General features: G+C 43.2%; 1 long non-coding RNA gene across 2 annotated transcripts; it reads right to left on the reverse strand.

Annotated features, from left to right (window-relative positions):
* Positions 1–3,556: 3,556 nt before the first annotated feature.
* Positions 3,557–11,783, reverse strand: LOC144668307 (uncharacterized). 2 transcript variants are annotated; one of them, XR_013573473.1, is made up of 5 exons: positions 11,542–11,783; positions 9,969–10,066; positions 9,285–9,361; positions 7,970–8,224; positions 3,557–4,285 (listed from the first exon to the last, which is right to left on the reverse strand). It is a non-coding gene; the product is annotated as an uncharacterized LOC144668307 (long non-coding RNA). The 2 variants fall into 2 exon arrangements; XR_013573472.1 differs by lacking the exon at positions 3,557–4,285 and having other exon boundaries at positions 7,226–8,224.
* Between the last annotated feature and the right edge of the window lie 551 nt (positions 11,784–12,334).

The raw sequence follows: 12,334 nt of genomic DNA on the forward strand, positions 1-12,334 counted from the left end.
GCAGACACATGGGAACACCATCACCTGCAAGTTCCCCTCCAAGCCACTCACCATCCTGACTTGGAAATATATCACTGTTCCTTCACTGTCGCTGGGTCAAAATCCTTGAACTCCCTTCCTAACAGCACTGTGGGCGTACCTACACCACATGGACTGCAGTGGTTCAAGAAGGCAGCTCACCACCACCTTCTCCAGGGCAACTAGGGATGGGCAATAAATGCTGGCTCAGCCAGCGAATCCCATATTCTGTGAACAAATAAATAAAAAAAAAAACAAGCAAGGAATTAAACAGCAGCAGAATTCTATCCTGGGAAACACACTCCAATGATGTGTAGGTTTCAGCCATTTTATTGGCCTACAGTAATTTTGGCTGTTTAACGTTGTTAATGTTACTGCCCAGTAATCATATTGGTTCAATAAGTAAACTCACGTTTAATGATTGTAGTCTGTGGGGTTTTATTCCTTGTGTTGCCTTCTGCACATTGTTCTATCAGCTGTGGTATTCCCTTCACTTCCGGACTGTACATTTTAGCCTGTAACTAATTCTTTGGTGACTATTAATAGATCTCAACATTAACCCAGCAAGAGATTTCGAAGTGTTATTTCATGGAAGTTCCCAAATATCAAGTTGAACAGGTCCCACATTCTGCTTCTGGCTCCTTGGATCATGTGCCTTACACTCAGTTTATTTCCACTGTTGAGATCTTCTTGTAAACGCAATAAAACTTTTAAACGTCTAACCCTGTAAACATTTAAAACTTGTAAGATTTAGAATCTACTGAACATAATAATGTGGGATATGTACACCATACTGCGTAAAATAGACATCACTTAAACCATTAGTCAACTTCTACCAATCCTAGTGGCGAAAAAGACGATCATTCTAAAGGTTAGCGTCACTTTTGAATATCAGCATCAAGTGACAACAACTTTTCCATTAACACTGAGAAACAGAAAGTTTAACTAATAGGGGAGCAATGCCAATGGTGCCATAAAGTTTGCTTAAAATGACTCTTGAAGCTTTAATGGTGAACAGGTTTTTGGTGGCAAATTGAGGTCAAGAGCAAGACTCTCTCACTATTGGTGGGGGAGTTTGTAGGAGGAGAGTAAAGGGCTGGATAACCCAGAATGTGCTAACACACTGAAATTCACAATGATCCTTAGTTATGATCAAACTGCCTCTTAAAACATGGTTAGCTTCCAATTAACCTCTTTCAAAGGCAATAAATAGCAAAGCACTCTGACTAAAACTGATAGTTTATTTACAGATTGAAGCAAATTACTGAAAGCAATGAAGGGTTTACAAACTCATCACTTTGATGTATTCATTCTACAACCTCATAAGTGACAGGAATAAAAGTCTTTGCAGACTTTCACAAAGTGAATTTTCATCCTGCGACAGAACCATTGGAGGGAAAAAACAGTAGAAGCAGATATTCCAAGAAAGGAAATAAAAACAGGGAATGCTGGAAAAACTCAGCAGGTCTGGCAGCATCTGTGGAGAGAGAAACAGAGTTAATGTTTCGAGCCCGTATGACTCTTCAATGAAAAGGCAAACGATAACACCTGAACAAACCACCCAAGGGCACCAGAGAGAGTCAGAATTTTCCAGAAGCCCCAGTGATATATCCATATGGGAAGCACGAGACACAATGGCCAAAAGATTCCCATTTTGAAGATGTGGGCATGATTCCAGACTGTACCCTGCAGCTGGTAGTGAACGGCAGGCAGAAAGCAAATCAAGAAAAAGCAGAATTACAATCAGAGAATGTTCGTCTCAAAGCAGAGGCACTGGCAATAATCTTTCAATGTTCCTTGGATTTGGGGGAGGTGCCAGGGGACTGGAGAATTACAAACATTACACCCTTGTTCAAAAAAGGTTGTAAAGATCTGCCTTGCAATTACAGACCAGTCAGTTTAACTTCGGTGGTGGGGAAACTTCTAGAAATAATTATTGGGGATAGAATTAATAGTCACATGGAAAAATTTGGATTGATTCGGAAGAGTCAGCATGGATTTGTTAAAGGAAAATCATGTCTAAGTAACTTGCTGGAGTTTTTTGAAGAGGTAACAGAGATGGTTGATGAGGGCAAACAAAGCCATTGATGTGGTGTATATGGACTTCCAAAAGGCGTTCAATACAGTGCCACACGACAGACTTGTGAGGAAAGTTATAGGTAATGAAAGCTCTCATTGTTTTAGCACAGCTCTGGCCCAATACACAAACAGCTCCTCTCTGGATGGAGTCAATGAGCAGTGCAAGTCCTGGGTGAATCATTTCAAATTCTCTCCCTCACTTCTGCTCAATAGTAAATTGTCTGACCTCAGTTTGACTCCACTCTTTGATGGTCTATGTAGCAGAGATTTGGAGCTATCATACCACAAAAACCAAGTACATTTATATAGCCCTTCATCATTGTAAAATGTCCCAGTGCACATCACAAGACCATTAACCCAGAGAATTAGACATAGAACCACATAAAGAGTACTATGTCAGGTCACCAAAGGTTTAGTCAGAGAGGTAATATTTAAGGGGCATGTTAGGAGAGGTTTAAACAGGGAATTCCAGATTTTTGGGTCCAGGGAGCTGAAGGCAAAGCCAGTGGTGCCGTGGTGGAAATCAGCTCTAAATCCTCCGAAATCTTTGTGTTTCGCCAACTCTGACCTTTTGCACATCCCCAGTTTTCAGTGCTCTTTGACCAGGCTTTTCAACAACTGTCCCATTGTCTCCTTATGTGACTCGGTGTCAAATTTTGTTTGATGACTCTCCTTGGGGAAAGCGCTTTGGACATTTTACTGTTCGAGAGAAGTTATTTACAGCAGAATGTTACGCAGGTAAATATAGAACCGCAGGAACTGCATCACGTTTTTGTATTGGGGAATGTGCTTCATTTGCATGAAAACCTCATTTTTCAGGGACTTATTGAATGTTGTGATAGGGGTTTATTGTCACACAAGTAATTTAAATTCTTAATAATTTAAATGTTGGTTTTACTTTAAATAAATACATTAATGATTCCTAACAGCAACTCACCATGTTGCAGACTTTGCATATTTTTATGTACTATAATTTTCTCATTGTTCCTTATGTGTGGAATATTTTAAATATTGAAATAACCTACATATTGATCCTTTCACAGTTGACGCGAGGTGAAAGTGACAGAGAGCACATTGTTTCTGGAGCCAGCTCGGAACACAAAGCAAGTTCTATTTGCTAACTCCGAAGAAGAGTCAAATGGACCCAAAAGGTTAACTCTGTTCCTCTTGGCACAGACACAGCCAGGACCTGCCGAGTTTTTCCAGCAATTTCTGTTTTTATTCAGATCTCCAGAATCTGCAGTATTTTGCTTCTATTCATTTAGCATTTTTCTTACACTAAACAAAACAATAAAAGGTGTTTCAGGGGTAAAGGAGGGAGGTGGGCAGTCAACAATCAACCACTGAATATCCATAGCATTGTGTGGAGACTGCCAAATCAACAAATGGGGTGTTAAGGTTTTCACAGGCGGAGTTTATATATTTTATTGTTGTCCATGATCAAAGTGTTTTAATGTGTGAGGTTCTTCCCCTCGGATTGATTTGTCCCAATTTAAATGCTTTCCAGCAGCAAGCTTTTGGGAATTTAAAAATAAAGATTATTTATTAGCACGCACTTGTCCAGAGGTTTGAACTGACATCTTGCACACACTATCAAACACACAAAGATCAGATACAGATGGAGAAAAAGTTAATATGATTACAATCTGGAATTATTTCAGACTCTTCCATAGCAGGCATATAGCTGCTTAGATGAATTGCTACTTTAGCTGGAATGGAGGTCTGGTAAAAGTGGAGGATTTTCAGTAAACTGAGAGGCTTTCTGTAGTTGAATTACCAGGAGAGGTTGGTTCTCAGGTGAGCTTGAAATTGGAACAGGTTGGGAGGGGAAGACCCCTTCTCCCACTTTCAAGATATAGCTGTATGCCTTGGCTGTGTAGTTGTCTTGTAGCTGGTTAGATGGTGTTTCTGATGGGATCTGTCTCAGAACAACTTCTGCTGTTATATTTTTAAAAGCAGGTAACAAACATGGCTGCCTTATTCATGTGACCTGTGACAAGTCCAAATCCTTTTCCAAATTAGTTGGTATGTTAGACCGGTCAACATCATATGTTGTGGCTTTTCACATCCTGAGAGTTTCAGGCAACCTCAAGGCCTTTGTGTTTGGGATGAGGAGCCATAACAACACAATGAAAGGTCGATGAGACCCATTTCATGTTTGTCTGGCACCCATTGAGCTTCAATGTCCCTGGTGAAACATACGAACACATGAATTAGGAGCAGGAGGAGGCCACTTGGCCCCTCGACCCTGCTCCGCCAGTCAATAAGATCATGTAACCTCAACGCCAAATTCCTGCCTACCCCCAATAACCTTTCACCCCCTTGTTAATCAAGAATCTATCCAGCTCTGTCTTAAAAATATTCAAAGACTCTGCTTCCACTGCCTTTTGAGGAAGAGAGTTCCAAAGACTCTCAACCCTCCAAGAAAAAAAATTCTCTTCATCTCTGTCTTAAATGGGCGATCCCTTATTTTTAAACAGTGACCCCCTAGTTCTAGATTCTCTCACAAGAGGAAACATCCTCTCCACATCCACCCTGTCAAGACCCCTCAGGATCTTAAAGGTTAAGTTGCCTTTTACTCTTCTAAACTCTGGTGGATACAAACCTAATCTGTCCAACCTTTCCTCATAAGACAACCCACCCATTCCTGGTATTAGTCTGGTAAACCTTCTCTGAACTGCTTCCAATGCATTTACATCCTTTCTTAAATATGGTGACCAGTACTGTACATTGGTCTCACCAATGCCCTGTACAACTGAAGCATAACCTCTCTACTTTTGTAATCAATTCCCCTCACAATAAACGATAACTTTCTATTAGCTTTCCTAATTACCTGCTGTACCTGCATACTAACCTTTTATGATTCATGCACTAGGATACCCAGATCTCTCTGAATCTCAGAGCTCTGCAATCTCTCACCATTTAGATAATATGCTTTCTATCCTTCCTGCCAAAATGGACAATTTCACATTTTGCCACATTATACTCCATTTGCCAGATCTTTGCCCACTCACTTAACCTATCTATATCTTTTTGTAGCCTCCTTATGTCCTCTTCACAACTTGCTTTCCTACCTATCTTTGTGTTATCAGCAAATTTAGCAACCATTCCTTCAATTCCTTCATCCAAGTCATTTATATAAATTGTAAACAGTTGCGATCCCAGCACTGATCCCTGTGGCACACCACTCGTTACATCTTGCCAACCTGAAAAAGACCCATTTATGCCAACTCTCTGCTTCCTGTTAGCCAACCAATCTTTTATCCATGCCAATATGTTACCCTCTATGCCATGAGCTTTTATTTTCTGCAATAACCTTTGATATGGCATTTTATCAAATGCCTTCTGGAAATCTAAGTACAGTACATCCACCGGTTCCCCTTTATCCACAACACATGTGACTCCTTCAAAGAACTCCAATAAATTGGTTAAACATGATTTCCCTCTTACAAAACCATGTTGACTCTGCCTGATTGCCTTGAATTTTTCTATGTGCCCTGCTATAATGTCTTTAATAGTAGCTTTTAACATTTTCCCTATGACAGTTGCTAAGCTAACTGGCCTGTAGTTTCCTGATTTCTGTCTCCCTCCCTTTTTGAATAAGGGAGTTACTTTAGCTATTTCCAATCTAATGGAACCTTCCCTGAATCTAGGGAATTTTGGAAAATTAAAACCAACACATCAACTATCTCACTAGTCACTTCTTTCAAGACCTTGGGGTGAAGTCCACCTGGACCTGGGGATTTGTCAGCCCACAGCCCCAACAATTTGCTCAATACCACTTCCCTGGCAATTGTAATTTTCCCCGAGTTCCTCCCTCCCTTCCATTTCCTGATTTACAGCTATTCCTGGAATATTTCTTGCGTCCTCTATAGTGAAGACCGAAGCAAAATACCTGTTTAATTCATCTGCCATCTCCCTACTTTCCATTATCAATTCCCCAGACGCACCCTCTATAGGCCCAACATGGAGATGAATTGTCTGCAAAGCCTGTAGGTTTGGCCCATTCTTAACCAATGAGGCATGTGAATCGCAAGTGGCTGAGATATTCCTTCACTCGGGTCCATAGTTAATCAGGTCTTGGCCGCAGACTCTACTGTCTAACAATTCAAATGCCAAAGAAGTCACATGGTATGCTGAGGCCATCTTAAATGTTTGTGTGCATTAAAAAAAAATAGCTTTAAAGTTTGTAATATCTTCATGCCTGTATTGGGCATGACAGGGTCTATAGCCAGGACATGCAATATCACAGAAGGAACTTGTGTTGTACAAGGCCACATCTGTCTGTATTTAGAACACAGTGTCCAGGTTGTGAGGATCTTCAGGCCCCAGAGAAGGGTGACCAAAATAAGCCTACAAGCAGCCTTTGGGCTCCAAAATATTGGGATAGGCTTAAGGAAGTGAGGCTTTGTCCAGGGAAAAACATAGGAGATATGATTTGAGATGTAGAAAATAATTAAGGGAATGGATTCTATTCAGATGAACATGTTATCTGAGCTACATGAGGATTGGAGAATTTGGGGCCAACTATAAAATACAAAAGTGAGGAGCAAACCACCAAAGCTTACAATTCACATTGATTTAACACCGATGGGCTGAAGGGCCTTTTTCTGTGCTGCAGACCTCTTTGACTATGATTTTCTGCTGTCCTTCAAACAGGAATTTGACAGGTCTTTTCACTCCTTTATTTTGTCCCCCAAAAGTGGAATGGGGAATGGGGTACAAGGGGCTACTTTGTCTGATAAGGGAAGGTTTTTGACCATTTATTTGTTCATCTGATCAGTGTCAAAACAACTTGCATTTCTATGGTGGGAGAAATCTGTGGACTGTGCTTCAGGAGCGATCAGTTTTGTTTTTAAACTCATAAAACTCAAATATTTAGTTCTGGAGACAAAGTTTACTTCTTACTGTCCAGCTGTGTGAAAAGCCTCGTCGTGCGTTGTACAGATGTAGAAACAAGGCAGTTCCTGGTATCTGCACCAGCTGAGATCTATATGATAAACCTGGGCTACAGCCCTCAGCTTCAAGACTTTTACCCAGTCAGGAATCCATTTCCATAGTGAGTGGTTGAATATTTGCCACAGTCTATTACATCCTATTTTAAGTTTCCTAATCAGAAAGAACAGTCTTTGAAATGAAAGTAACATTTATTTTGTTTGGAGAAGGTCTAATCCAGGAAGAAAAACAAAATTCATCAGATATAAAAGTACTTCGATTCTGCCCCTCATGCTGGATATTACAGGATGTTTAACAGCATACACCATATCAAGAGTAATGCGAAAGGTGGGCCAGCATTTCGAGCCATTGCTTTGTTGGAAATGCTCGTTCACAGGTACATAAACAGGAACCTGACTTTTGGATGAATACATCTGCTCAGTGGCTCCTCAGACATGACATTTTCACCAGCACAGCTCACACAACGTTTGCCATGAGATGGCTAATGAGCAACATTCGTCCACTCAGCTCTCAATCTCAAAGTGATCACATAGACACCGACAAAAAGGCCACACTCTCCTTTGTACATGAGGACAGCTTAAAAGGGAGGCTTTGCATCACAGGCATAACATGCCGGTAACATCATTGAGCACTTCCCCATTACAGCCTCCTGACATCAGTTTTAAGAGCGAGTGCAATTTGACAGATTCACGTCACCACTGAGCTCGAGGGAGCTACTCGGGACTGAGATGGAGCCTGGAACGTCTGTCTCAATAGGCTGAGTGCAACACCTACAGTTTGTTTCTGGAGCTGAAGTGGGCTGGGCTGCTGACTTGTGATATTTTGTGTGGTACTTAACATGGGAACAGGATGAGAAAGATTAGATAAATCCAATTTAATTGTAACAATATTATACCAGTCATTCTCTACGCAACACCTGAAAAATTTGTAGCAGATTCCAAATCAGGGAAGCACATCTTCTGATGTTTCCTCATGTCTTCACCGATAACTTTTGGGGAAAACAGTCATGAACAGACTAATGCTTCATTGGTTGAAAACTGTCAAATTATATCAGGGTTCTTTGCTCATCGTTTGGTTTCCGCTAAATGATGATACAGGCCTTCTTCTGTTCCTGGTAAGTAACCTTCTTCACAAGACCTTCTTCTTTAGCTGACTTTACTGCTTTAATGATCTGATGGAAATTAACCAAGATTTAAAACACAAGCATGAATAAGTAATAAAAGTGCAGGCACCCTGTACAATGGCAGTATTTCAGCATTACTACAGTCACTGCAAGCTCCCCTCCCTTCCCACAATCCAGCCTATATCCCAGCCCTACCACTCCCAGACTGACCCACAATGTACTTATGTTTGACAAGGTAAAGCAAACTCTTCCAGCTCCACCTGAGATACACTGTCTTGTTAATGTTCACCATGGGGGGGACGTCAATTGAAACTATGCTTCAAGCACTCAGGATCATATTAATTTAATCCAGAAAGAATTCTCCAATAGTTACTGACTTTTGTTCAGTGCTATCAATGCTAAAAAGTGATATTTTATTTCTCTAACTGCTCTGGGAGAGATGTTTTTGCCTTAATGTTTCTGATATGTTATTTACACAAAGGGTCTATTCTTTCAAAACAAAAACTGAATTACCTGGAAAAACTCAGCAGGTCTGGCAGCTGCTGCCAGAGCTGTTGAGTTTTTCCAGGTAATTCTGTTTTTGTTTTGGATTTCCAGCATCCGCAGTTTTTTGTTTTTATCTTTATTCTTTCAATGCTGCAGTTTGAAGTGTAGACAGGATCCATGTTCAGGTTTTCCTGATATATACTGACAAAGGAGGAGTTCATCTGACCAGAAACATCTTACACCACTCGGATTCTGGCACCCAAGTTTTTCTTAAATGATTTCTGGGCTTTCGCTTGTACTACCCACAGCTCAAAAACTGACCAATCTTCCCATTTTACTGTCTTTTAAGTTGTTCAATCATCTCATCTCAACATTGAAAAGTTATGGTTTCTCCTGCCTTCTGTCGTGAATTTGTTCTCTGACACAGGGTATCAAGTCTCACATCCCTCTTCAGGAACCCCCAGCAGCAGTTTTATTGTGTGATAGATAATGGAGTATTCCTCAGAGTGGTGAGTGAGCAAGGCATTGGGTCCAAAGATGCTATTGGTGAATATCATGACTGTCCAATCTTATTCTTCTAGTCTTGGTTCTGAATAAAATACATTTTATAGTGTTGACTCACATCTCTATGATAAGGAAACCCATGTGATTCCAACTTCGAGAAAACCAGCTGGTTGTTAATTGAAACCTCAAAACTTCCTGCGACAGAAAGAAAAATAGGATCAGGCATTATACTAACCCCAGCAATACCTGCCGCACACCAATTCAAATGTATTTCAGGGAGCTGTTTAACAGTCAGCTAGCCCGGGGAAGGATGCCACTCCCATTGCCAAACAGAGCCACAGATGTGGAGTTTGAACATGATGGGAATTGATGGGCCCTTTGGAAAAGCTGCTGTTAGAATGACCTCACCTGTAAACATGGGAAAGAAACAATGTGGCAACAGTACAGGTACCAGTGAGAGAGGGAAGCCTCCACTCGGAGCCTCTCAAGGGCTGCCCACTGGGTTAATGAGACAGGAAATTGTCAGCCAATTTTTTGGTGGAAATGTGATAATCACTAAATTTCACAAGGAAGTTAAGATATTGTAGAATATGCCAAACCACTTTGCTGGTTATGGGGTCGGCTGGTGAGAAAGATACATGAATCAGAGGCAGCCAGGCGGAAAGGTTTGCAAAGGAAACAATAACAGTAAAACATTATCACAAAGTTTTGGCCTGGAAGTTTCTGCATCATCACAGCTGCAATCTTCGGCTGAAGTCTGAACAAGTTCTTGTTAAGATGTTTCACGCACTGACTCACTTACCTGTCTGGCCAATGAAACCCGTAACCTTGACACCAGGAACCTGTTCCGTGATTTCTTCTGCTAGGGTCAGGAAATGGGCCAGGAATCCTCATCCAGAACTGGGGAGAGATTCACAAAGATTGTTAAACTTTCACTGTACAGCGCCTCTCCCTCTGGGAAACTGATTGATCGGCTTTGCAGGCTGGGAATCCGCCTCAAGCATTTTAATACTTTTATGTTGAAAAATTAAACCACAAATCCTGGAAACCCTAAATATCAAGAAGTTTGATGTTTGATCTTTCAGCAGGGAATGTTCTACCAAACGGCTTAATCCTTTTTTCTTTGCATATTCCCAACATTTTGTGTTTGTTTCTATTTATTTCTTTTAAAGTTGCTACTGGTTTAGGGATCCTTCGTTGGTGTTTATCGAACCCGGTTCGATCTCCTATCGATCTGCGCTGATCATCTACTGAAATTCTCCTGTGACCCAAACTCGATTTAAATCTGGGGTTTTGCCCCACCTGAAAACTCAAATTCTTGTCAATTTCAGGATTAAAGAAGTTCAATTTCAGCCAGAAATGCCGGCTCCTCTCGCACTGAAGTTGAGTGAAGATTCAGTCATCGCTGTCAAACTAACACAGAAACTGGCTAAACTAAAATGCAGCTGCTGGTCAGTCTCTGAGACACTGACCTGTCCCCGGCTTTGGGTGGACACCGGGACTGAGCAGCTGCTGGTCAGTCTCTGGGACACTGACCTGTCCCCGGCTTTGGGTGGACACCGGGACTGAGCAGCTGCTGGTCAGTCTCTGGGACACTGACCTGTCCTCAGTTTGGGTGGACACCGGGACTGAGCAGCTGCTGGTCAGTCTCTGGGACACTGACCTGTCCCCGGCTTTGGGTGGACACCGGGACTGAGCAGCTGCTGGTCAGTCTCTGGGACACTGACCTGTCCCGTTTGGGTGGACACCGGGACTGAGCAGCTGCTGGTCAGTCTCTGAGACACTGACCTGTCCCCGGCCTTTGGGTGGACACCGGGACTGAGCAGCTGCTGGTCAGTCTCTGAGACACTGACCTGTCCCCGGCCTTTGGGTGGACACCGGGACTGAGCAGCTGCTGGTCAGTCTCTGGGACACTGACCTGTCCCCGGCTTTGGGTGGACACCGGGACTGAGCAGCTGCTGGTCAGTCTCTGGGACACTGACCTGTCCCCGTCTTTGGGTGGACACCGGGACTGAGCAGCTGCTGGTCAGTCTCTGGGACACTGACCTGTCTCCGGCTTTGGGTGGACACCGGGACTGAGCAGCTGCTGGTCAGTCTCTGGGACACTGACCTGTCCCCGGCTTTGGGTGGACACCGGGACTGAGCAGCTGCTGGTCAGTCTCTGGGACACTGACCTGTCCCCGGCTTTGGGTGGACACCGGGACTGAGCAGCTGCTGGTCAGTCTCTGGGACACTGACCTGTCCCCGGCTTTGGGTGGACACCGGGACTGAGCAGCTGCTGGTCAGTCTCTGGGACACTGACCTGTCCCCGGCTTTGGGTGGACACCGGGACTGAGTTCACCCAGAGGCTTGGGCGCTTTAAACACTTTACTTACCAATATTCGATTGTCACTTCCACCGCCATCGGCAAATCGCCCACAGCGCTGCCGCTTTCCGCTAATTCCTCCGCTAACCTTCGCTCGCTCTCCGACTGGAGCAATTCCGGATCGAAGCCGCAGCCGCAGCCTCCGCAGCGAAGACACCGCCCCGAGCACGTCATTCCCAGGGAGGCGGATACAACCAGGGCCGGAGTCACTCGGCCCCTATCCGGTCACTCAGTCCCTGTCCGGTCTCTCTCTCTCTCCTTTGGCCCGGGCACAAACCGGGGCAGCGTCACCGGGACCTCACTTTGTGATTCATTCAACATGAAACAGGAGGCGGTGACCCGGGGACCAGCCTCCGGCCACTGACCCTTTCCCCCGCCGAGCACACACTGGACAATCTTTCGAATTACACTCGGACCACCATGAAAGTGACATAACCACCATCCAAAAATAGGTCGTTTGGTTAAATGTTTTAAAGATTTGCCTTTAACTAGCACCTTCAGGCTTCCCAAAGCAGCAGCAATCAATTTGCACACAGCAAGATCCCATAAACAGCAATGCCATAATGGCCAGATCATGTGTTTTAGGCCACAGCTGAAGTATAAGCTTTGGTCAGGTGAATTTCTAATAGGATAAATAAAAGCAAAATACTGCAGATCCTAGAGATCTGAAATAGAAACAGAAAGTGCTTAAAAAAAACTCGGCAGCTCTGACATTCACAAGAGGTCAAGAGTCAGAGGAATGGGCAGTTTGAGGGGGAGGTTGTAGGAGCGGAAGAGGTTACTGATAATTAAAGATGGCAAAG

The sequence above is a fragment of the Cetorhinus maximus genome, chromosome 26, assembly GCF_964194155.1.
Source record: "Cetorhinus maximus chromosome 26, sCetMax3.hap1.1, whole genome shotgun sequence".
Lineage (NCBI taxonomy): Eukaryota > Metazoa > Chordata > Chondrichthyes > Lamniformes > Cetorhinidae > Cetorhinus > Cetorhinus maximus.